The sequence below is a fragment of the Mytilus edulis genome, chromosome 8, assembly GCF_963676685.1.
Source record: "Mytilus edulis chromosome 8, xbMytEdul2.2, whole genome shotgun sequence".
NCBI classification, from domain to species: Eukaryota; Metazoa; Mollusca; class Bivalvia; order Mytilida; family Mytilidae; genus Mytilus; species Mytilus edulis.
The window spans coordinates 8,070,204-8,097,251 of NC_092351.1; the positions used below are offsets into that span (position 1 = coordinate 8,070,204).

General features: G+C 33.2%; 1 protein-coding gene across 1 annotated transcript in view; it reads left to right on the forward strand.

The window, feature by feature from the left end:
• Positions 1-27,048, forward strand: part of LOC139486726 (ubiquitin carboxyl-terminal hydrolase isozyme L3-like) — a 75,124-nt gene that overhangs the window by 26,941 nt on the left and 21,135 nt on the right. The gene's annotated exons all lie outside the window — the stretch shown is intronic.

Below are 27,048 nucleotides of genomic sequence, written 5' to 3' on the forward strand. Positions count from 1 at the left end.
TATTTAATAAAAAGTATTTCAACAATTTTGCAGAACATTTAACAAAATCACTTGTTCAGTGCTAAAGTGATCATCTTGTGTGTGATACTAACATTGGTTCTCAGTATAGAGAAAAGAGTTTATAAACCCGTTCTCTTTTTTTGTGAAATGTGTAGTTCAATAACCTCTTGGTTCTCAGCACTTGACAAAACTTATCCTTTGACATAGAACCTCCTGTGATAAAGGGGAAACACCCTTCTTTGACATGTGTAGGTTAATAACCTCCTGTGTTAAAGGGGACATCCCTTTTCTTTGACATGTGTAGTTTGATGTCCTGCTTTAAGTGGGAACCCACACCCACCCACCCCACTCTTTGATATGTGTAGCTTGATGACCTCCTGTGATAAGTGGGAAACCCCCCATCTTTGACATGTGTAGGTTAATAACCTCCTGTGTTAAAGGGGACATCCCTTTTCTTTGACATGTGTAGTTTGATGTCCTGCTTTAAGTGGGAACCCACACACTCTTTGATATGTGTAGCTTGATGACCTCCTGTGATAAGTGGGAAACCCCCCCATCTTTGACATGTGTAGGTTAATAACTACCTGTGATAAAGGGGACATCCCCATTGACATGTTTACTTCTTGATAGGCCCCCTGTGATAAGTAGGAAATCCCCTTTCTTTAATATGTGTAGCTTGATAACCTCCTGCTTTAAGGGGGACCCCTCCCCCTCTTTGATATGCAAAGCTTGATAACCTCTTGTGATAAGTCTTCAGAAACCCTATTTCTTTGACATTTGTAGGTAAGTAACCTCTTTTGAGATAAGTGGGAAACCACCTTCTTTGACATGTAGCTTAATGGCCTTGTTTGATAAGTGTGGAACACCCCCACCCATATTTGCCAACCTCTGACAATGAGAAATCATGTCATGACATGACATGACATGACATGTCAAAAGTCTGTGAAAACGTGTGACATAGACATGATAGATGCAGACTTTTTAATATGAATGTGGTAATGTTCATAATTTCACATTACACAAATTTGTTAATATAAAAAACAATATTCTACTGTAAACTTTTATTGTATTCAACAGTGGTCTGTTATGTTGCTTTTAAAGCAACACCCCTAGCTATATAGGCACACATTCAAAAACAACTGTCAGTTTCAAGTTTAGTTACATTTATTTGATAACAGCACACTATATAAATGTATCATTGTCAAGCTCTGATCAGAATTCAGTGTAAATTTCTTTATAACTGAAAATGCGCTCTCACAGTTAGAACTGATATTAGACTGAACTTAATTAGCTTTATCAAGCATTGAAAGAATGTTATAACGTCGTTTTTTTATGCAATATAAAATGTCATCTATTATCTCTGCCATTGCTGCAATTGGTCAAAACTGGTTAGTTCATCAGAAGATAGCTTGTACTTTGAGAGCTGATCCAACAGTTCCGTAATATTTTCATTCCCATGGCCTTTGGAAATCTGTTGATTTGGAACTTAAATTGAAAAAGAAAAATGCTTTAATTATAATTTGATTTCCTTTAAATAAACTGTTAAATGCTTATTCAAATAACTACTATGTATTTATCCCTTAGGCCTAAATTAAAATATTGTTTGTTTGCCCTTTTCCGACCCTATGTTTTGAACAGGGTAGGTAGGAAGGTAAAATATTTTATTAATCTTTCCAAAAAATTAACTTAGCTCGGTACATTTTTTTTCATTGGTAGGTAGGTAGGTATAATATTTTATTTATAGAAACAAAATCTGCATGATGTCATTTTTGCTTGTATTGCTTTTGTTTAAGTATGCTTTTGCTTATAAGTTTTGCACTACTATTTTATTTTCAAATATCAAAATATAGGGCTATGCGGCATATTTTCTGAGTCTGTACTGCGTACCGTGTATGCTTACCTCAACCGACAGGTTTTCAGTAAGAGAAAATATGTCTGGGCAGACATAAATTACTAGTAGAAAAAGTCTCTAAAGTGTTTAAATTTTGGTGTGTGCCTGTGTTTCCAATGAAAATGCTACAAGACTTGAAACTCAATTGTGACTTATTTAACATTCCATTTATAAATGATCTGTATAGAAAAACTTGGCGATTTTACTGCCAAATATTGTCCTTTGGTTCATGTCAGATATAAATAATATGTCAAATTATGCTGGTCGAAGGCATCGTTAACATAATCATCTGGACCTACAAATCACTGAAGGCCACCCCTTCATTGATACAACATCCGTTTACAAAATATTTTGTACACACGTTGATAATTTTGTATTTTGAATGAACCCTGCTCTTCAAGTAAAAAGACAGAGTAACGTTCGTCATATCATGATTTTAAAGCTTTCAACATCGATTTCAAACTTCTTCTTCTCTCCGTATAAGCTTCCTTTATAAGGAACACTAAGGATTATCTCCAAGTAAAAGTACTATTTACACATGCATTAAAATATATAGTAGATATATTTTAAAAGTTATTGACCAACAGTTAAAATACACAGTAAAACTTCTATTTACACATAAAATCTGAGTGTCATTTATAAACATTAAAACACAACTTATACGGAATAAAGACTGTTTGTTTCAGACCTCAAGCAACTTTAAGCGCCTAATATAAAGTTTATAGCACATCTCCCAAGTTTTGGCTTCTATCGTGTTCATTGCTTTGAAACTCTATATGCAAGTGTTCATGTCAAACGCTCAAGTGATACCAAACAGACTAGACCTTATACAGGAATGATAAAACCCGAGGATTCTGGTAAAAAAAGTTTGACGAGAAATACAAATACATGTATAAGATTTTTGGTAGGAACGAAAAAATAAAATAAAATAAAATCTTGCTGGTAAATACAAATAAAAGATTTTCAGGCAGAACAAATTTATAGGGTCGGTCTGTAAAGGGCAAACAAACAATATTTTAATTTAAGCCTTATGTATGTATAATTTATATCATTGCAACAAAAGATGCACAATCCGTTACTCGAATTTTTAAACTCGTACTCCAAAATATAATTTATAAATTTTGAATCTTGGTACATACACATTGTTTTCGCTTAACAATCAGCTCTTTGACAAAGATACAGACCCTGAAATCAACCTCTTTCCTTGGACATTTCCTCTTTAAAGTGAATTTGAAAGAAAGAAAGTCACAAAATTGTTAAAACTAATCACAAACTACTTACCTTTTGCTGTTCGACCATATAGAAAAATAAACATTATGGCAGCCAAACAATAATCAATTAATTTGAATTTATCGGCATTTATCGCCGAATAAGGAAAAAATTCTGAGAATAGTGATATCACTAACGACCAAAAAATTAGTGAACAAAAAGGCGTGTAATTGCCTGTAAAGTGGTGAAAAGCATGTACACGCTATATGACAAAATCCTCACTTGTAAACCATTGAAAAAGTGAGTATTACATGGGAATATCATGTCACTTGGCAACTATGCCCCTACCACACCATACCCCACACCCCTTTTCTTTGATGTGTTTGTAAAAAAAACTTCCTGTGATAAGAGGGAAACCCCCTTTTTTTTTTGGCATATTGAAATGTGTAGGTTGATAACCTCCTGTGATAAGTGGGGAACCCCTCTTTGACATGTGCAGGTTGATAACATCTTCTGTGAAAGTTTTGGAAACCCCTTGCTTTTGATATGTGTAGGTTGATAACAGTTTAAGAAACCCCTTGTCTTTGATGACACCTTCCGTCATAAGTAAACAATCTGTCTATGCTTGTGATATCTCCTGCTGGTGAATGATAACACATTCCGTCATAAGTAAACAATCTGTCTATGCTTGTGATATCTCCTGCTGGTGAATGATAACGCATTCTGTCATAAGTAAACAATCTGTCTATGCTTGTGATATCTCCTGCTGGTAAATGATAACACATTCCGTCATAAGTAAACAATCTGTCTATGCTTGTGATATCTCCTGCTGGTGAATGATAACACATTCTGTCATAAGTAAACAATCTGTCTATGCTTGTGATATCTCCTGCTGGTGTAAATGATTTTTGATAAGGTTTGTTATTTCAAATGTTGCAATCCTATTTGCAAGGACATTAATATTTCCAAGTAGGGTTGATTGTGGCGGGCAATTTTTTTAATGTTTCTAAAAGCTTATCAGAACACCTATAAAATATACAAAGGGATGCCACTGAAATTCTAGGAACTAATAGAGGGATGCAATCCACTTGTAACACCTTGGATTTGTATAGGTACCTCAGTTATTTTTTAAATGTTAGATTTTCTGATAATAATGTAAGGCATTCTCTACATCCAACTGCAAGCATATACAAGACCCTAATAATTATAAGTGATATGCCTTACACTTGTTTCCTATTCTTGATGACAGGGATAAGGTAATTATTTGATATATTGACATATTATTGTCTGAAGTTTGAGGATATTGACTGGGACTGTAACCATTTCTAAAGGGTTGTTTGTCAACACAAAATCTACCAAAGAAAGCCATTACTTGGTCCCTGATATAACTAATTCTATAATCTTTTTAGAAATAAGTTGGTTTAATTGTTATATGAATATAATGATGTAGTCAGGTCCAATCTTAAAAAGCGTCACTGTTATATGTCTTAATTGACAGACATTGTATTTGATAAACACTTTATTTAAAAAAAACTATTTTACAAAAAAAAATTGTTCAAATTAAATTCTACCAACAAACAAAAAATAAATATTTGACTCACCTCATGATCATTAAGGATATTTCATAGAAATATATATTGTGTAAATGCTGTTTCTCTTTCCTAAATATTAATAAGCATATTTCAAATTGAAGCAATTTGTTTTCCTTTAAAGGGGAACTAGCTGTCAAATGGGTGGTCACCAATTTGACTCAAATTCTCATATTTTATTTATTACAATGTAAAACATTTATCCAAACTATAAAAAGTCTAAAGTAAACAATTTACAAAGCATAGGGTCGATAATATGTAGTTTCTTTTAGTGATTATTTAAGTTTAGACGCCATCTAATTAACTATCGAGTTGACCTCAGATTACCATATAAGCGATGTAAACATAAATATTGATATAAATAGATTAAGCCAACTCGTGCAATTGGATTTTTATAGGTCTGTTTAATTTAATTTTATAGATTGAAAATATATGTATCTCATCATTTTTACCTGTACAAGACAGATTTTTTGTGGATTGAATCCGTCATCAAATGATTTACCTTTGTTTCACTTTCAATGTTGACATTCCTTTCCTTACCAGTATACGTACAATGCATGCGTTGTCCATCTCTAATGAAGGGGTTAAATTGAAGTTCACATGAATACGGATTGAATGAGGTCGAATTATTCACTTGCAAGTGAATAATTCATTATCAATGTTATTAAGCTTAATTTGAAAAAAATTAACCATTTTGGCTGCTTAAAGCGAATTATTATTTCATTATTTTGCTTTCATTATTGATTGAACAAAAAAAAATCATACTTTAGATTTTTATATGACCGCAAAATATATTTTGGATCATATAATGAATGGTATGATGTTGTCGTCTGCGTCATCGTCTCTGCATCGACCAACGACACATTTTGTGTCCTGACAATAACTTTAGTTTAAGTGAATGGATCTCTATGAAATTTTATAAGAAGGTTCAATACCACAAAAGGAGGGGAAGGTTGCAATTGATTTTGGGGATGATGGTTCAAACTGTTTTGGAATTTAGGGGCCCAAAACAATCATTTTTTCTACTTTCAGGATATCAACTTGTGTATAAGTATTTCAATTGCTCTGAAATTGTACTACAATGTTTATTACCACAGGTAGAAAGTTTGAATTGATTTTGGGGTGTTATGGTCCCAAAGGTTTAGAAATTGAGGCCAAAATAAGCATTTTTGTAGTTTTCAGTCAATAACTTGTGTTTAAGTTTATGAATCTGTCTGAAATTATACCACAAGTTTCCATACTACAAAGGGATGGTTATTGGGGTTATGGCTCAAATCATTTAGCAATTAGGTGCAAAAAAAGGGGGAAAACAAGGGGTTTTCTGTTTAAAGCACAATTTAGACAATTAAAAGCAGTGTAAGGGAGGTAAGCCAATTCCATTTAAAGAATACTGTTAATTATATGTGTGATAACCTCCATTACACTGATTGAAAATTATGTATTAAGAAAAATTATGTATTAAGAAATGATGATTAGCTGTAAATTTATATTTAGACATTTTAGAAGTTACTATTAATTAATATTGATTATAACCATGACTGTATGTCATTTTATATTTTAATATTTTATGATGTATTTAGATGAGTAGTTATTGTTGCATACTCTTTTTGAGGGGATTAATATTCATCAGCATAGTGTATTGCACAATAGCAAAAAAAAATTATTAGGGTCATTAGACCACATTCATTCTGTGTCAGAAACTTAAGCTGTGTCAACTATTTAATCACTATCCAAATTCATAGCTGTATCAAGCTTGAATGATTTAAATTGTAAAAATATTCGAATTAGCTCTCGCTGCGATATAGCCTTTTTGTGCTAATGCGGCATAAAGCAACCAACAATCAATCAATCAAGCTTGAATGTTGTATCCATACTTGCCCCAAATGTTCAGGATTCAACCCCTGCCGTCGTGTAAAGCTACACCCTGCGAAGCGCCTGGTTTATATATCTTGTAGCTAGTGCCCCTTTAATAACATAAATTTGAAACTGATAGATTTAAGTAAATTCCAAAGACAAACTACAGCAATGTTAATGCAGGTACTGATATCTGAAGGATATTATTTTAATATCGGGTGATTTTCAAATGCATGTGCAACAAAATTAATGGTTCCAATTTCACTGTACCAAACATGTCAAATAGACAAATAATGGTTTTTTTTAGTAGAGAAAATATTTGAAAGGAAACTTAACAGAACATTGAAAGAAAGGGTCACAAACTTAGTTCAAATTATCCACACATGTGCAAATGTAAAACTGACTATTCTCTGATAGCAAACCCCTTCAAGTTTGGTGATGAAAATTGCACAAATGTCCACTATTACAATGTACTGAAAAGTGTGTTGTGCACTTAGGTAATCATGGTCAAAATATATGTTGAAAGTAACCCATACATGTAAATGTACAATTTTTTTTTGTCCTTTTATAATCTTACTATAGGGTATGGGTTATGCTCATTGTCGAAGGCCATAAATCATTTAATCCTTTGGTTTCTGATGGATAGTTATGACCAATCAAACCACATCCTCATATTTCTATAATGTGTGAACGTCTTATTAACACTTTGACCATTTGAACTGTAGAATTTTTTTTATAAATTAACAGCCACATTGTTTGTAAGATGTAAAATTAAAAATAAGTGTTGTTTGCCTATGATGTGAATGACGTCAATAATTTTACGAGTGATCTAGATTTAGAACACTATATATAATCTGAACATTTCGTATCACACATTTAACTTATATATGTCCAAATTAATCTATTTTAAATAATGTGAGATACTCATACAGTATTAAAAATTCCATTTAAACATTTTAGTTTATTATTTTCAAAAGCATCAGTGGCGGATCCAGAAATTTTCATTAGGGAGGTCCCGCTGACTGACCAAAGGGGGGCCCGCTCCAGTCATGCTTCAGTGATTCACTATATAATCAACTAAATTTTTCCGATGAAAAGGGGGGGCACCCCCTGGATCCGCCTATGAGCATTCAGATATTTTGATCAGCTTTTATTGTCGTCGAAAAATTAATATATATCTCAAGTTTTATAATTACTATAGGCTGTTCCAGAATTATATGTATGGGAGTCTTGACTGTTAGAAGGCTCTTTTCTATAAATTCAGCTACCAAAAATAGATTATTTTTTTTGTGGAAGAAGACTTGTTCTTAGCATTGTGCATGAGTTACATATCAAATTTGTTTGAGGCAAACTTAAGCTTGCGTGCTGAAAAATAATTTGGACGGAAGGAATGATTTATAGACTGTCAGTGGTAACCATAGTAACACTAAGTGCCCCCTTCACCTAGAGGTGTGCATGAAAAAAAACTGCCAGGCATCAGAACAGCCTTGGAACTATATAAAACATTGTACATTTATAGCAAATATTTAAGTTTTTCTCAAATGGGAATTAAATGCTACCAGATCTGAAAATCACTTGCTTTAAGACAAAATATAAAATCTTTCCTAATACACATTAAAATATAACAGATATATTACAACAATTCTATGTATGATGGTACAATAAGAAGAAGAAATTGTTACAAAAGATCTTATTTGTTTTATTTCTGGCAATCTTGATTCCTATTTGCATTGCAAGTAACAGATGACAAAAAACAGACACCACATAGCTCATTCTAGCAAAAAGTACCTGGGCCAAGTGTGTAGTTTATTGCACAGTGTGTTTTCATATCATTATTTTCTTAACTTAATTTCTGACATGAACTTATAATTATTGCATATGAACAGTTGTACTGGATTATACTGGATCTGGTTGGTTGTTATTACAGATTATAGAACTGGTGAGAACTGGTAACCAGTATTTTCATAAATGTCAAGTTCTCTAATAATTTACATAAAATTCAAAAATGTTTCAGTATAGGCCAAAGAGCAGTCATTAGCACAAAATAAATTAACACAACATTTTCTGTGTAATAAACACTGGTTTGGTTAGTATCCTAAATATCATAGATGTCTACTGTAGTACATGTAGAACGCAAACATAAAGACATAAGCCCAACCTTGACTTTCTATGTAACATGAACTTCAGGCATGAAGACATAAGCTCAACCTTGACTTTCTATGTAACATAAAGTTCAAACACAAAGACACATCTGACTGAAGACATAAGCTTAACCTTGACTTACTATGTAACATTAAAGTTCAAATATGAAGACACATCTGACTGAAGACATAAGCTCAACCTTGACTTACTATGTAACATAAGTTCCATTGAAGACGAATTTCATTTTTTTATTGGAATGTAATAAATATGCTGACATTAGAGAAAAATATATCAAACAATATTATTGGAGACACCCCTCTACTTATAAATTGATACAATTGTTATCTGTACAGAATATAAAAGAACTGAACAATCTTGGTAAATACTTAAAATTAGCGGAGAAACTACGCTGCTAACTTTTATTAATTTTATGAATTTCATACTCTGCGTTATACTTGAAATTGTATTGTATACAAGTAATTTAATGTATCTCAATGTAGTTAACATTTGATTATTATATGTCTGTTTATTTAATATGGTGCATGTATAATTAATTTGTCAAAAAATGAATGTATATCCTATAAGCTGTTCTTGCTTTTGGAATAAAGTATTATTATTATTATTAAAGTTCAGACACAAAGACACATCTGACTGAAGACATAAGCTCAACCTTGACTTACTATGCAACATTAAAGTTCAAACATGAAGACACATCTGACTGAAGACATAAGCTCAACCTTGACTTACTATGTAATATAAACTTCAGACACAAAGACACATCTGACTGAAGACATAAGCTCAACCTTGACTTACTATGTAATATAAACTTCAGACACAAAGACACATCTGACTGAAGACATAAGCTCAACCTTGACTTACTATGTAATATAAAGTTCAAACACAAAGACACATCTGACTGAAGACATAAGCTCAACCTTGACTTACTATGTAACATGAAGTTCAAACACGAAGACACATCTGACTGAAGACATAAGCTCAACCTTGACTTACTATGTAACATAAACTTCAGACACAAAGACACATCAGACTGAAGACATAAGCTCAACCTTGACTTACTATGCAACATTAAGGTTCAAACATGAAGACACATCTGACTGAAGACATAAGCTCAACCTTGACTTACTATGTAACATACACTTCAGACACAAAGACACATCTGACTGAAGACATAAGCTCAACCTTGACATACTATGTAACATACACTTCAGACACAAAGACACATCTGACTGAAGACATAAGCTCAACCTTGACTTACTATGTAACATACACTTCAGACACAAAGACACATCTGACTGAAGACATAAGCTCAACCTTGACTTACTATGTAACATACACTTCAGACACAAAGACACATCTGACTGAAGACATAAGCTCAACCTTGACTTACTATGTAACATAAACTTCAGACACAAAGACACATCTGACTGAAGACATAAGCTCAACCTTGACTTACTATGCAACATTAAAGTTCAAACATGAAGACACATCTGACTGAAGACATAAGCTCAACCTTGACTTACTATGTAATATAAACTTCAGACACAAAGACACATCTGACTGAAGACATAAGCTCAACCTTGACTTACTATTTAATATGAACTTCAGACACAAAGACACATCTGACTGAAGACATAAGCTCAACCTTGACTTACTATGTAACATAAACTCCAGACACAAAGACACATCTGACTGAAGACATAAGCTCAACCTTGACTTACTATGTAACATAAATTTCAGACACAAAGATACATCTGACTGAAGACATAAACTCAACCTTGACTTACTATGTAATATAAAGTTCAAACACAAAGACACATCTGACTGAAGACATAAGCTCAACCTTGACTTACTATGTAATATAAAGTTCAAACACAAAGATACATCTGACTGAAGACATAAGCTCAACCTTGACTTACTATGTAACATGAAGTTCAAACACAAAGACACATCTGACTGAAGACATAAGCTCAACCTTGACTTACTATGTAACATAAACTTCAGACACAAAGATACATCTGACTGAAGACATAAACTCAACCTTGACTTACTATGTAATATAAAGTTCAAACACAAAGACACATCTGACTGAAGACATAAGCTCAACCTTGACTTACCATGTAATATAAAGTTCAAACACAAAGACACATCTGAATGAAGACATAAGCTCAACCTTGACTTACTATGTAACAAACTTCAGACACAAAGACACATCTGACTGAAGACATAAGCTCAACCTTGACTTACTATGTAACATGAAGTTCAAACACAAAGATACATCTGACTGAAGACATAAGCTCAACCTTGACTTACTATGTAGCATAAACTTCAGACACAAAGACACATCTGACTGAAGACATAAACTCAACCTTGACTTACTATGTAACATAAACTTCAGACACAAAGATACATCTGACTGAAGACATTAGCTCAACCTTGACTTACTATGTAACATAAATTTCAGACACAAAGATACATCTGACTGAAGACATAAACTCAACCTTGACTTACTATGTAATATAAAGTTCAAACACAAAGACACATCTGACTGAAGACATAAGCTCAACCTTGACTTACTATGTAATATAAAGTTCAAACACAAAGATACATCTGACTGAAGACATAAGCTCAACCTTGACTTACTATGTAACATGAAGTTCAAACACAAAGACACATCTGACTGAAGACATAAGCTCAACCTTGACTTACTATGTAACATAAACTTCAGACACAAAGATACATCTGACTGAAGACATAAACTCAACCTTGACTTACTATGTAATATAAAGTTCAAACACAAAGACACATCTGACTGAAGACATAAGCTCAACCTTGACTTACCATGTAATATAAAGTTCAAACACAAAGACACATCTGAATGAAGACATAAGCTCAACCTTGACTTACTATGTAACAAACTTCAGACACAAAGACACATCTGACTGAAGACATAAGCTCAACCTTGACTTACTATGTAACATGAAGTTCAAACACAAAGATACATCTGACTGAAGACATAAGCTCAACCTTGACTTACTATGTAGCATAAACTTCAGACACAAAGACACATCTGACTGAAGACATAAACTCAACCTTGACTTACTATGTAACATAAACTTCAGACACAAAGATACATCTGACTGAAGACATTAGCTCAACCTTGACTTACTATGTAACATAAAGTTCAGACACAAAGATACATCTGACTGAAGACATAAGCTCAACCTTGACTTACTATGTAGCATAAAGTTCAGACACAAAGACACATCTGACTGAAGACATAAGCTCAACCTTGACTTACTATGTAATATAAAGTTCAGACACAAAGACACATCTGACTGAAGACATAAGCTCAACCTTGACTTACTATGTAACATAAAGTTCAGACACAAAGATACATCTGACTGAAGACATAAGCTCAACCTTGACTTACTATGTAGCATAAAGTTCAGACACAAAGACACATCTGACTGAAGACATAAGCTCAACCTTGACTTACTATGCAACATTAAAGTTCAAACATGAAGACACATCTGACTGAAGACATAAGCTCAACCTTGACTTACTATGTAATATAAACTTCAGACACAAAGACACATCTGACTGAAGACATAAGCTCAACCTTGACTTACTATTTAATATGAACTTCAGACACAAAGACACATCTGACTGAAGACATAAGCTCAACCTTGACTTACTATGTAACATAAACTCCAGACACAAAGACACATCTGACTGAAGACATAAGCTCAACCTTGACTTACTATGTAACATAAATTTCAGACACAAAGATACATCTGACTGAAGACATAAACTCAACCTTGACTTACTATGTAATATAAAGTTCAAACACAAAGACACATCTGACTGAAGACATAAGCTCAACCTTGACTTACTATGTAATATAAAGTTCAAACACAAAGATACATCTGACTGAAGACATAAGCTCAACCTTGACTTACTATGTAACATGAAGTTCAAACACAAAGACACATCTGACTGAAGACATAAGCTCAACCTTGACTTACTATGTAACATAAACTTCAGACACAAAGATACATCTGACTGAAGACATAAACTCAACCTTGACTTACTATGTAATATAAAGTTCAAACACAAAGACACATCTGACTGAAGACATAAGCTCAACCTTGACTTACCATGTAATATAAAGTTCAAACACAAAGACACATCTGAATGAAGACATAAGCTCAACCTTGACTTACTATGTAACAAACTTCAGACACAAAGACACATCTGACTGAAGACATAAGCTCAACCTTGACTTACTATGTAACATGAAGTTCAAACACAAAGATACATCTGACTGAAGACATAAGCTCAACCTTGACTTACTATGTAGCATAAACTTCAGACACAAAGACACATCTGACTGAAGACATAAGCTCAACCTTGACTTACTATGTAACATAAAGTTCAGACACAAAGATACATCTGACTGAAGACATAAGCTCAACCTTGACTTACTATGTAGCATAAAGTTCAGACACAAAGACACATCTGACTGAAGACATAAGCTCAACCTTGACTTACTATGTAACATAAACTTCAGACACAAAGATGCATCTGACTGAAGACATAAGCTCAACCTTGACTTACTATGTAACATAAAGTTCAGACACAAAGATGCATCTGACTGAAGACATAAGCTCAACCTTGACTTACTATGTAACATAAAGTTCAGACACAAAGATACATCTGACTGAAGACATAAGCTCAACCTTGACTTACTATGTAATATAAAGTTCAAACACAAAGACACATCTGACTGAAGACATAAGCTCAACCTTGACTTACTATGTAATATAAAGTTCAAACACAAAGATACATCTGACTGAAGACATAAGCTCAACCTTGACTTACTATGTAACATGAAGTTCAAACACAAAGACACATCTGACTGAAGACATAAGCTCAACCTTGACTTACTATGTAACATAAACTTCAGACACAAAGATACATCTGACTGAAGACATAAACTCAACCTTGACTTACTATGTAATATAAAGTTCAAACACAAAGACACATCTGACTGAAGACATAAGCTCAACCTTGACTTACCATGTAATATAAAGTTCAAACACAAAGACACATCTGAATGAAGACATAAGCTCAACCTTGACTTACTATGTAACAAACTTCAGACACAAAGACACATCTGACTGAAGACATAAGCTCAACCTTGACTTACTATGTAACATGAAGTTCAAACACAAAGATACATCTGACTGAAGACATAAGCTCAACCTTGACTTACTATGTAGCATAAACTTCAGACACAAAGACACATCTGACTGAAGACATAAACTCAACCTTGACTTACTATGTAACATAAACTTCAGACACAAAGATGCATCTGACTGAAGACATAAGCTCAACCTTGACTTACTATGTAACATAAAGTTCAGACACAAAGATACATCTGACTGAAGACATAAGCTCAACCTTGACTTACTATGTAGCATAAAGTTCAGACACAAAGACACATCTGACTGAAGACATAAGCTCAACCTTGACTTACTATGTAATATAAAGTTCAGACACAAAGACACATCTGACTGAAGACATAAGCTCAACCTTGACTTACTATGTAACATAAAGTTCAGACACAAAGATACATCTGACTGAAGACATAAGCTCAACCTTGACTTACTATGTAGCATAAAGTTCAGACACAAAGACACATCTGACTGAAGACATAAGCTCAACCTTGACTTACTATGTAATATAAAGTTCAAACACAAAGACACATCTGACTGAAGACATAAGCTCAACCTTGACTTACTATGTAATATAAACTTCAGACACAAAGACACATCTGACTGAAGACATAAGCTCAACCTTGACTTACTATGTAACATAAAGTTCAAACACGAAGACTCATGAAAAATAAGAATCAATTAAATTCAGAAATTTAACAGCCTAATTCCTAACAAAACAATTTTGGAAAAACAAATATGACAGACATGAACCATTGACAACCACTGAAATACAGGCTGCATTAGAATGTGGCAGAGTTCCCAGATTAACAGTATATTAATCATTTTATGGCTCATGATACCTCCTTCTTTCTTTAATGTCCTGTAAAATTAAAGGAAATCTTGATTTACATCAGATTTACAAACTAATTAGACAAAAAAAATTGCAATTCAAGATCAACAAAACAGAGATAATTGTCATGAATTATATTCTCGTCTTTAGTGTTTGAGAGACTGTCCTTTGTAGAATATGCACATAGACCAAGGTGAGGGACACAGTTACTAAAAACATGGACTGATGCTTCTAACTGTTGTCTGGAAAGTTTTATAGAATTATTTTTTATTGTTGTTGTTTTTTTATGGGGAGATTGTACTCTACATATATAATTTGTTTGTTAACACTTTCTTTGTAGAAACAATCATGGTTGCTGTAAACAAATTAAAAGTATTTTAGGCCATGTTATATTAAAAAAGAAGAAAATAATTCTCGTGACATCCAGTTTAGTGACCTTTATAAGATCTGGTTTCATCCTAGTATTACGCATGTATCGACATTTGTCTGATAGGATGTGTGAAAAAAACATGCCATTTTCAACATATAAGACAATCTTAAATGCCAATTTATATAATTTTAAGAAATGTCAACTGGGTGAAAATTTACTGATTGAGTGAGTACAATTTGAATTTCCTGAGAGATGCTTGGAAAAACATCTACAAAATGGAATCACTAAATCATACCCATATTATGTATATTGGATTGTTGTCTTATGGATGTAAAACCCTCAATACTGCTAGCTAAAATGACCTATGGTTTTATAGTCATTCGATAACTTTCATTAGAAAAACTTGGCTGAATTAAACTTCACTTGCCATGACTTCGGTGCGCATACGGACCCCTCCCCCCTCCCCCCATACTGTTTGAATTTAGTTCAGCTTTGTCACCAAAGCTTTAAAAGCCTCGACTGACGGCGCTGACACTACCCCAGGAGGTAGACTGTTCCAGTCTTTGATGGTTCGTGGAAAGAAAGAAAATTTCCAGTTATCATTTGATGCTGCTGGAATTTGGAAGCTTCTGTCATGCATATTTCTTGACAATCGTTTAGGTGGAATCAGACGATCTTCCTTTGTCACAGCAACTTTCTCATTTACTATTTTAAAGAGTATGGTTAGTCTTGCATCTTTTCGTCTTTGTTCGAGTGATCTCCATTCTAGGTGGTTTAGCATCTTGCTTACACTCGAGTGATTTTGGTGTTTATTCATCACATAACGTGCTGCATGTCTCTGGACCATCTCTATTTGGTCTATTTCTGTTTTGTTGTATGGATCCCATACAGGACTGGCGTATTCTGCTATTGGTCTAACAAGTGTTTTGTACGCACTTTCCTTTACAGACGTTGATCCGATGTTCAGGTTTCGTTTTAGGAAGCCGATTGTTCTATTGGCTTTGTTGCAGATGTTGTTAACATGGTCATTCCATTTCATTTCGGACGTGGATGTGCAGCCTAGGTATTTTGCGCTTTTGACAGGTTCTAAAGTGTGACCATGTAGTTTGTATGATGTTGCAATGGTGTTGTTTTTCCGGCTGATGGTGAGTACATTGCACTTGTCTGGTTTGAAGGTCATTTTCCATTTGGTTTCCCATATTGCCAATTTATCTAGATCTTTTTGTAGGTCGTTGGAATCTTTGTCGTTTGATATTGTAAGGTAGGCTATGGTGTCATCAGCAAATACGCGAATAGTAGATTTAATTCCATCAGGCATGTCGTTGATGTAAAACAGGAATAGCGAAGGCCCAAGGACTGAGCCTTGGGGTACCCAAGATTCTACATCAATATGTGATGAGCTCTCTCCATCGACTACTACTGCTTGTGTCTGATGTGATAGGAAGCTAGCAATCCACCTATTGACATTTCCTCTGATTCCGTAGTGTTCGAGTTTATGAACGAGTAGACTGTGACCAACTTTGTTGAAAGCTTTAGAGAAATCCATAATTAGTACGTCTGTCTGTTTACCTGCACTCATGTTTTTAGTGATGTCGTCCACAAATTCAATTAGCTGGGTTTCACAAGATCGTTTGGAGCGAAAGCCATGTTGTAATGGGTATAGAATTTGGTGGCGATCTGCATGGTTCATGATATGGCTTGTGATTATGTGCTCTATGAGTTTGCAGCATATACAAGTCAGAGATATTGGTCGGTAGTTCTCTGCTCTATATCTCTTGCCTTTCTTGAAGACTGGGCTAACATTGGCATTCCTCCAGTCAGATGGTACATCCCCTGTTTCGATTGATGTTTGGAAGATCAGTGTGAGTATGGGGGCTATTTCCTTTGCCAGCTCTTTCAGTAATCTTGGTCTTATGTTGTCAGGTCCTGCTGCTTTGTTTTGATTGATGTTTATAAGCTATTTCAATATAACATTTGTACCAACGATGTTTGATGCACTATTTGGAAAGGAATATGACGTTTCTAATGCAATACATGGATGACAAGTTTACTTGAGGCTAATTTCATCAAGTTCTGATGAAGTAATAACTGATTTTGTCGAAAGTTAGAATGACTTGATGTACGCTCTCGTGTAACTTGACAAGTATGAAAAGCATGCCACCAGCTTAAAAATCTTTTAGAAGAAAATATATCGTTTATGCCTTGAATTTCTTTACTTTTAAATGAAAATTGCTGTTTCATTGACTTGATAAAAATTTAATATTACCAATAATGAAATTGACTGAAAGCGAGTATCGTGAACAACACATTTTATTTTTTTCTGAGGATTTCGTAACAGTCGGTGGGATAAATAATAATAAAAGTAAGAAGCACTACTTTTATTTTTATTCTAAAATTGGGAAAGGTGGAGTCGGCGGATCCCGTTAAACAGATAATAAAAAAAGTCTGGCCTAAGCATGGCAATGGTATTTTAAGAAATCTTTCTCCTATATTGCAGTAAGACATTTCAGATTTTTTCCTCTTTTGGACAGAGGTGTGAATGTGTTTGTTCTATAAACTAAGGCTATTAACACTTGACTTTGCGTCAATTCTGACACTGTTGGCATCTTTTAAAAAGTACTAACCATTACAATTCTCACTTTAGATAAAAACTGCAGAATATAGCTTAACCTTATTAGAGTATAGTTTAAGGCCATGAGGTGATATTTTGTTGCTGGCATCCACATTGAAACAGTTTTGGTATTGGCAATCACATCTTATTATTTATATATATACATATTGAAAGTTAATTGACATTTAAGGTCAAGAATATCTGCAAGATAACCAATCAAAAATTAATTTACTTCTTTTGCCAATTTTCTGTTAAATTTCTTTCCTTGGTATATTCAAATCTTTTTGAAGCAGGAAAAAATTAATGTAATTCTACCAGTACAATCATTCAGTATGATCTATTGATAATAGACAGTAGTGTAATTTGTTCTTGAACCTAGAAGTATAGGTCTTTACTGATAATACTATATAAATAAATTATCTATGTTGACCAGAGTCTTCAGGTGCACTCTTCCAGATTTATATACATTGTATGTGTACTGATACAGTATTGTGTGTTTCCAATTCAAGATTATATATTTTTTACCCAGTTCCAGTCAATATTTCCAACAGATATTCTTGACATAGCAGATTTTACCTTACAATAACTGTAATAAAACTTAGATAATTATATTCCTCTGGTTGCGCAAGACATTTTGTCAAAGATTGTTCCTATTCTAACATGAAATTCTGAATCTGTCATCCCGATGAAAGGATGTATGGCTTTAAGGTAAGGTTTGCGTACACAGGGAGATAACTCGAATTCAAATAATTAAAAAAAGGAGGGATCCGCCATTTTGAATTGCTTTGATTAACCAATGTTCGATAACTACAATATTATCGAAAATAAAACAACACCTACCTCAAAATCGCCGTTTTGATGTAATTTTATCAAAATTTGAATCGTACAAGTAACGTTATGACCTTCAGTTTGTTAGTTTTCATTTATATGACGTCACGTTAAGCCGTAACGTCTTTGTGCAAAAACCATTCATAAAGTTTGGCGGAATTTTATTTTATTTTATTTCATAAATGTACATTTTCATGCCCCCGCCGTAGCAAGGGGGTATTGAGTTTTTTCCTTGTCTGTTTGTACGTCCGTTTTTACAAAATTGGTTTCCATTCTCTAACTTTAGTTTGCCTCAACCAACTGATATATAAAACTTATGCATAATGCTTTTTACCACAAAAACACAGAATAAATTTGAATTTTGATGTCGTCACTTTTACAGTTCTAGATTTATGAGGGGTCGGACAGGGTACACATTTCTCCTTTCTCCCGTCCCTTTTCTCTTGTCACCCGCCGTAAAACCTTTAAAAAAAACTAATGTATGGGAAGCTCATTTCAACAGAAATCGATCTAATATCTTGTGTTTTGACGGCTTCTCCCCGTCCTGTCCTTTCACAAGATAGAAGTGTTGTTTATTCTGCTTCAAGAAACCGGATAATTTTTTCAATGACTGTTAAGCTGTCTCTTTCATTGAATTTGTAAGTCTGATGCACGCCGTTTCCGATTTTTTATAAAGTATAAATACAAATTATAGAAACGCAGGATTGAGTGAAAAACGGCACATTTTTTGTGACACTTTTAGTCAATTTCGTTTAAAATGGTTGGAATTTACATAATGCGCCACTGATGTGTTTTACTTATAGAGGATGCATATATAGAATGTTGACCTTGTCTTTCAAATGTACAGTTTGCAAGGTTTATCCACAAATACGCACACAACCCACACGTTTACATCATTCGAAATATATGTTATTTTATCAATCACTTTTACAACTGACAGAATGTTCTAATCGTAATTTTTTTTATGGATGCATTAAAAATGTGTCTTTCAGACACAACTATTGTATTGTGTCGTCCTGAACATACCTGAAGTATTTGCCACTGGACATTTTACAACCCCTAATCAAACAAACTTCTATGCATATCAGTCAACTTTGAATTAATTTATCTAACAACAAGGATGGTAATATGTGTCTCTACAAAATCCGGGAAATTGTTAGTTTTTTGTCTTTCTCCGTATATATATATAAGAGATCATAATGAAGTAGTGACGACGCTCGGAGTATTTTTATGAGGTCGTTTTCTTAATTTTTCGTTTCTGTTCTCTACCTTTAATTTACTTCAACCAAATGTTATAAAATTTATACGTAATGCTTTATAATGGTTTATATTTATGCAAGAGGGGGCATCATCAATGTCCCATGGACACATTCCTTCAAACTCAGAGTCTTGTACATGTATTAGTACACAAGTATGAATAATGACCAAATTTAAACACCTGCCCTTCCGACTGATAGTTGTGAGCATAAAAGTTAAGGGACGACATCAAAAGTTCAATGTAGGATAAAAAAAAACTAACTTAATTCACATAGTTTGTTTACTGACCCCCTCCCCCCTTTTAACTTAATTTGGGAAAGAATTGATTGACCAATATGGATATATGTAAAATCGATGTCAAATTAATAAAAACTTGCAGCAACTTTTATCCCCCCCCCAAACTATTTGAATTCAGTTTTTTTTTTATCCTACATTGATCTTTTGATGTCATCCCTAAGTTAATCACTGTTTTCTCTCATTGACTATGGTCAGTCCCAAAGTGTTACAAGACAAAATGATTCTTTGTAAAAGGATGCTTTTAAAAATGACTCTCTTCTTTGGAGATCAACAAACAAAATATTTTTGTGTTTGAAACAGAAATGACAAGATGAACACATAACGCCCGTTTCCGTAAAAACGAGTTCGGGGACATACCAATTTTATTAGCTCATTATAATGCAAATAGTTAAATCCTAAAGTTCACAGTTTTTTACAAAAACGGTGGACCCGGAAAAAGGATATTTTTGGCTTTTTGTTGCCATGGCAACGGTTTTTTTTTAATCCAAAAATTAAAAAATCTTGTTTTTAGGAACTTTTTATGATTTTTTTAATTAAAATTTATTATTAATGAATGGACCACAATTATTTATACATGTTTTGTTCAGTTTTATTTTTTTATAGTCACTCGCATACATTATTATTTCAGAAAAATTCAAATACAATTTTCCCTAAAAATCGTCAAAAATCGGAATTTTGAGCTTTTCACATGAAAAAACTGGACGGGCGATGTTTGATTTTTTTTCATTAAATGATTGGGTACTCCTCCCTGAACAAAATGATGTATCATATTGGTGTAATATCACTAAGAAAAAAATCCAGGTTTCATGCAAACCTTACCTTAAAAAGTACAAGGATAATGTAATGTGTTATATTTGATCATGGATCTGTTATTGAAGTACTATTAAACTTTATGCAACTATCAAACAGAAAATTGAATAGAATGGTATCAGGTCTGACATATATGATATCTCTTAAAACAAGTTTATAAACAAAACCAGGGTACAGTATTCTCCTTTCTGTTTCTTGAACTTTATAAAAGTATTACACTTTGAACTGAAGTAAAACTCACAGATCATAATAATTCCTTAGATTGTTCAATCATTCTAGTTATTCACCAGTATCAAATACTACTATTTAAAAAAACTTAAATATCTAGTAAATAAAACGACAAGAAAATAGAAGTCACCTCTAACTTTAATATAATAACTAATAACTACAATATGCCTGAGGTTTATATACAACCGCAAAAATTGAAAAAAATTTGGTCGTATATCATGTATATTGGTATGACGTTGGCGTCTTTGTTGTCGTTGTTGTCCGAAGACATTTGGGTTTCGCACTCTTAACTTTAGTAAAAGTAAATAGATTTCTATGAAATTTAAACACAAGGTTTATGACCATAAAAGGAAGGTTGGGATTGATTTTGGGAGTTTTAGTCCGAACGGTTTAGGAATTAAGGGTCAAAAAGGGCCTAAATGAGCATTTTTCTTGGTTTTCACACAATAACTTTAATATAAGTAAACAGAAATCTATGAAATTTAAACACAAGGTTTATGACCACAAAAGGACGGTTGGGATTGATTTTGGGAGTTTTGGTCCCATCAGTTTAGGAATAAGGGGCCAAAAAAAGGTCCCAAATAAGCATTTTTCTTGGTTTTTGGACAATATAGTAAATAGAAATTTATCTATGAAATTTTAGCACAAGGTTTATGACCACAAAAGGAAGGTTGGGATTGATTTTGGGAGTTTTGGTCCCAATAGTTTAGGAAATAGGGGCCAAAAGGGTCCAAAATAAAACTTTGATTTCATCAAAAAATGAATTATTGTTGTTCTTTGATATGCCAAATCTAACTGTGTATTTAGATTCTTTATTTTTGGTCCTGTTTTCAAATTGGTCTACATTAAGGTCCAAAGGGTCCAAAATTAAACTTAGTTTGATTTTAACAAAAATTGAATTCTTGGGGTTCTTTGATATGCTGAATCTAAACATGTCCTTAAATTTTTTATTATGGGCCCAGTTTTCAAGTTGGTCCAAATCGGGGCCCAAAATTAAACTTTGTTTGATTTCAACAAAAATTGAATATATGGGGTTCTTCAATATGCTGAGTTTAACCATGTATTTAGATTTTTATACGACCGCAAATTTTGAAAAAATTTTCGTCGTATATTGCTATCACGTTGGCGTCGGCGTCGTCGTCCGTCGTCCGAATACTTTTAGTTTTCGCACTCTAACTTTAGTAAAAGTGAATGGAAATCTATGAAATTTTAACACAAGGTTTATGACCACAAAAGGAAGGTTGGTATTGATTTTGGGAGTTTTGGTCCCAACATTTTAGGAATTAGGGGCCAAAAAGGGCCCAAATAAGCATTTTCTTGGTTTTCGCACTATAACTTTAGTTTAAGTTAATAGAAATCTATGAAATTTTGACACAAGGTTTATGACCACAAAAGAACGGTTGGGATTGATTTTGGGAGTTTTGGTCTCAACAGTTTAGGAATTAGGGGCCAAAAAAGGGCCCAAATAAGCATTATTCTTGGTTTTCGCACAATAACATTAGTTTAAGTAAATAGAAATCAATGAAATTTAAACACAATGTTAATGACTACAAAAGGAAGGTTGGTATTGATTTTGGGAGTTTAGGTCCCAACAGTTTAGGAATTAGGGGCCAAAAAGGGACCCAAATAAGCATTTTTCTTGGTTTTCGCACCATAACGTTAGTATAAGTAAATAGAAATCTATGAAATTTAAACACAAGGTTTATGACCATAAAAGAAAGGTTGGGTTTGATTTTGGGAGTTTTGGTCCCAACATAATAAGGGGCCCAAAGGGTCCAAAATTAAACTTTTGTTTGATTTCATCAAAATTGAATAATTGGGGTTCTTTGATATGCTGAATCTAACTGTCATGACTGTGTATGTAGATTCTTAACTTTTGGTCCCGTTTTCAAATTGGTCTACATTAAGGTCCAAAGGGTCCAAAATTAAACTTAGTTTGATTTTGACAAAAAATGAATCAGTTAGGTTCTTTGATATGCTGAATCTAAAAATGTACTTAGATTCTTGATTATTGGCCCAGTTTTCAAGTTGGTCCAAATCGGGGTCCAAAATTAAACTTTGTTTGATTTCATCAAAAATTGAATAAATGGGGTTCTTTGATATACCAAATCTAACTGTGTATGTAGATTCTTCATTTTTGGTCCTGTTTTCAAATTGGTCTACACTAAAGTCCTAAGGGTCCAAAATTAAACTTAGTCTGATTTTAACAAAAATTGAAATCTTGAAGTTCTTTGATATGCTGAATTCAAAAATGTACTTAGATTTTTTATTATGGGCCCAGTTTTCAAGTTGGTCCAAATCAGGATCTAAAATTATTATATTAAGTATTGTGCAATAGCAAGTCTTTTCAATTGCACAGTATTGCGCAATGGCAAGAAATATCTAATTGCACAATATTGTGAAATATCAAAAAAAAAATTAATTAGAGTTATCTTTCTTTGTCCAGAATAGTAAGCAAGAAATATCTAATTGCAAAATATTGTGCAATAGCAAGATTTTTTTTTAATTGGAGTTATCTTTCTTTGTCCAGAATCAACTTAAATCTTTGTTATATACAATATACAATGTATATTCACTTTTTACTACCAACTGATAAATTAAAATAATCTTTACCATTCAGTGATAACAAGCAGTTTTTTTAAAATCTTAATATTTTATGATGTATTTAAATGAGTAGTTATTGTTGCAAACTCCATTAGAAATTTTAATTGAGATTAGTTTTGGAATAAGGGAAAGGGGGATGTGATTAAAAAAATTGGGTTCAATTTTTCTCATTTGAAATTTCATAAATAAAAAAGAAAATTTCTTCAAACATTTTTTTGAGAGGATTAATATTCAACAGCATAGTGAATTGCTCTAAGAGAAACAAAAATTTTAAGTTCATTAGAACACATTCATTCTGTGTCAGAAACCTATGCTGTGTCAACTATTTAATCACAATCCAAATTTAGAGCTGAATCCAGCTTGAATGTTGTGTCCATACTTGCCCTAACCGTTCAGGGTTCAACCTCTGCGGTCGTATAAAGCTACGCCCTGCGGAGCATCTGGTTAATATTTGGGCCCATTTATCAAATTGGTCCACATTGAGGTCTAAAGGGTCTAAAATTGAACATTATTTGATTTCATCAAAAATTGCATTCTTGGGGTTTCATGATATGCTGAATTTTTAACCATGTATTTAGATTTTGGATATTGGACCATAATTTTTATGTTTAAGTTCTTAGACCACATTCATTCTGTGTCAGAAACCTATGTTGTGTCAACTATTTAATCACAATCCAAATTCAGAGCTGTATCAAGCTTAAATGTTGTGTCCATACTTGCCCCAACTGTTCAGGGTTCGACCTCTGCGGTCCTATAAAGCTGCGGAGCATCTGGTTATATTCGTTGCCTTAATTTACTTTGATGATGGATGGTGCATCAGTGCTCTTGGTCATAAATTTACTCAGTACATGGAGAACACAATTTGTGCTTGTAACACCAAATACAGTATTTTGTTGGCTTATTTCTGTGTCTGAGAACCATAATTTGGCTTGACATTTTTATGAACGTAAGACAATATATACAATGGTATCTATAATGAGTTTATAACTGAGAATTCTAACATGACGTCCTTCAAATGCTTTGAGTACACACCCATGGTAAAATATGAATATATTGTTTGGGCTGTTCCAATCGTACTCTCAAGTCATATGCATTTTTATGAAAGAGCCACCCGACGTCATAGAACAGTAACAACGATGACGTCAGAAAGTAAGCATTTTTACGGGAAAATGCACGCTTGTGAAGCCGAAAATCATCACATCAAGGAAATGTAAACAAACAATGGTAAAATGTGTTATATTAGCCATTTATTTGTATACATATAAGATGTATAAGTACAATTATCATTTAGTTTCATTCAAACCTATCTAAATAGTTTAATCATGTTACAAAATCAGTTTGCTTTGTTTTTTTACGTCAATTTGATAGTGTGATTATTTATTGGAATTGCAAATAATACCTTCACCTAGAGCGCTTTTATCCAAAACAATTGCCATATTTGTCCTATTAGAATCGAAACAATTCATGGGGGCTTGAATATATTGTGATTTTACCATGGGTTGTCCCTTTAGGCCAACTAAAATTAATTAGTAGATTTTCATCCAAATTTTTGAAAAAAATGGGGCGGGTGGGAGGATTTTATTTTTTTTAATTTTATTTCATATGAAACGTTCTTGTCACATGTTATTCATATATGCAAGTTTCATAATAAGCTTATATTATGTAAATACATGCAGAAGGTATCGTGTATAAGACAATAACAATCAAAACCAAGGAGTAAACAAAGACTCTTATTTTCATCAAGATACAAATAATAAATAAGAAACAACACGAACTCCACTAAAAACCGGTAAAGAAATCAGGTGTTCCGGAAGGGTAAGCATTTCCTGCACCGTATACGGCACCCGTCGTCACGTGTTATTTTTTTGTTCAGTTCGGTAATGATGGAAGGTTATTATGACTGAGGAAGAATATCAGATATGATTTCTGACACACTTTTGTCATGATGGCAAATCAGCTCATGATGGCGACCATAAAATTTCTTGAGTGATGACCTTAATTTGATTGATTTTATAGCCCTGTCTTAGCAACTTTTGGGAAAGCAGTATTCAACAAAATCAACGTACTTTGAGCTAGCTCTAGAATAACGTATCAATTGAGACACTATACTTCATATGCTGGTGACGCTTTTTCAAATTCGTAAATATATATCTCTGATTGGCAACCACTACATGTAATTGCCGCTTTAGAAACCTATTTTATAGTAAACAGCAGAAACGTGGAGAAATGCTCTCTTCAGTTGGACTACCTGCACCAAATTTATTTTGCTTTTCAAGTAATGTTTTGTTGTCCTGGTAAAATGAAGCAAATGCATTGGTATGCAACACAAGTATGATAAGTACAGAATGAAATAAAAACTCAAACAGTGTTGAAATAATAGGATTGGTCCTTAATATGCAAGATGCAAATATAATTACAATATAGAACATAAAGTTGTTTAATGACTCTATCGTGGGTATTAGGACAGAGGATGTTTTCTGTTTGTCTACAAAAAACGAAAGGCATGGCTAAATCTAAATCTAAGGGCTTGCTATATACATTAATAAATTAAAAATGCGTATGTTTGTCGACTTTCTGAACTCCAAATACGGTCACCAATCTAACAAGTTCATGCTTGTTTCAATTTCTTTATTCCAGTCATGATTTTTGTACAAATGTGTCCACAATTTTTACGCTTTTGGGTTTCATTCACAGTCCAGATTTCTTGAAAGAAAGTCATTGTATAAATATAAAAAATCCAAGGTATTTTACTCAAGTCACAAACATTTGTGACATTCGGCGATTTGCGTTCTTGTACACAGCGTATTACTCGTAACCCGAATAGTTCACGCTTTTCTCGTAATCAATCTCTATTCTCAGTAAATGATGTTGTCATCATAGATCAGCAGCATATATCGACTTAATCATTTAGTATAAGAATACCCGTAATACGAAAACCGAAATTCTGCATTTTAAACAGGAAGTTTTAAATGAAACGAAATTGTGGGTTACACTAATGACTGGACCGAATGACAGGACCAAATGAAAAATGCTAATAACTTTTTCATTTCTCAAAGGATTGATCTCAAATTTGAAATATAATAAGATTTCATCATTTGATAAATAGATTTAAGAAAAAAAAAGAAAAAAAAATTGTAAGAAACTTTAGAAAACGTGACATGACCAACTCTGATAATGACAGGACCAACATCGAGAATGACAGGACCAAATAAAAATGCTAATAACTTTTTTATTTTTCAAAGGAATTATCTCAGATTTGAAATATAAA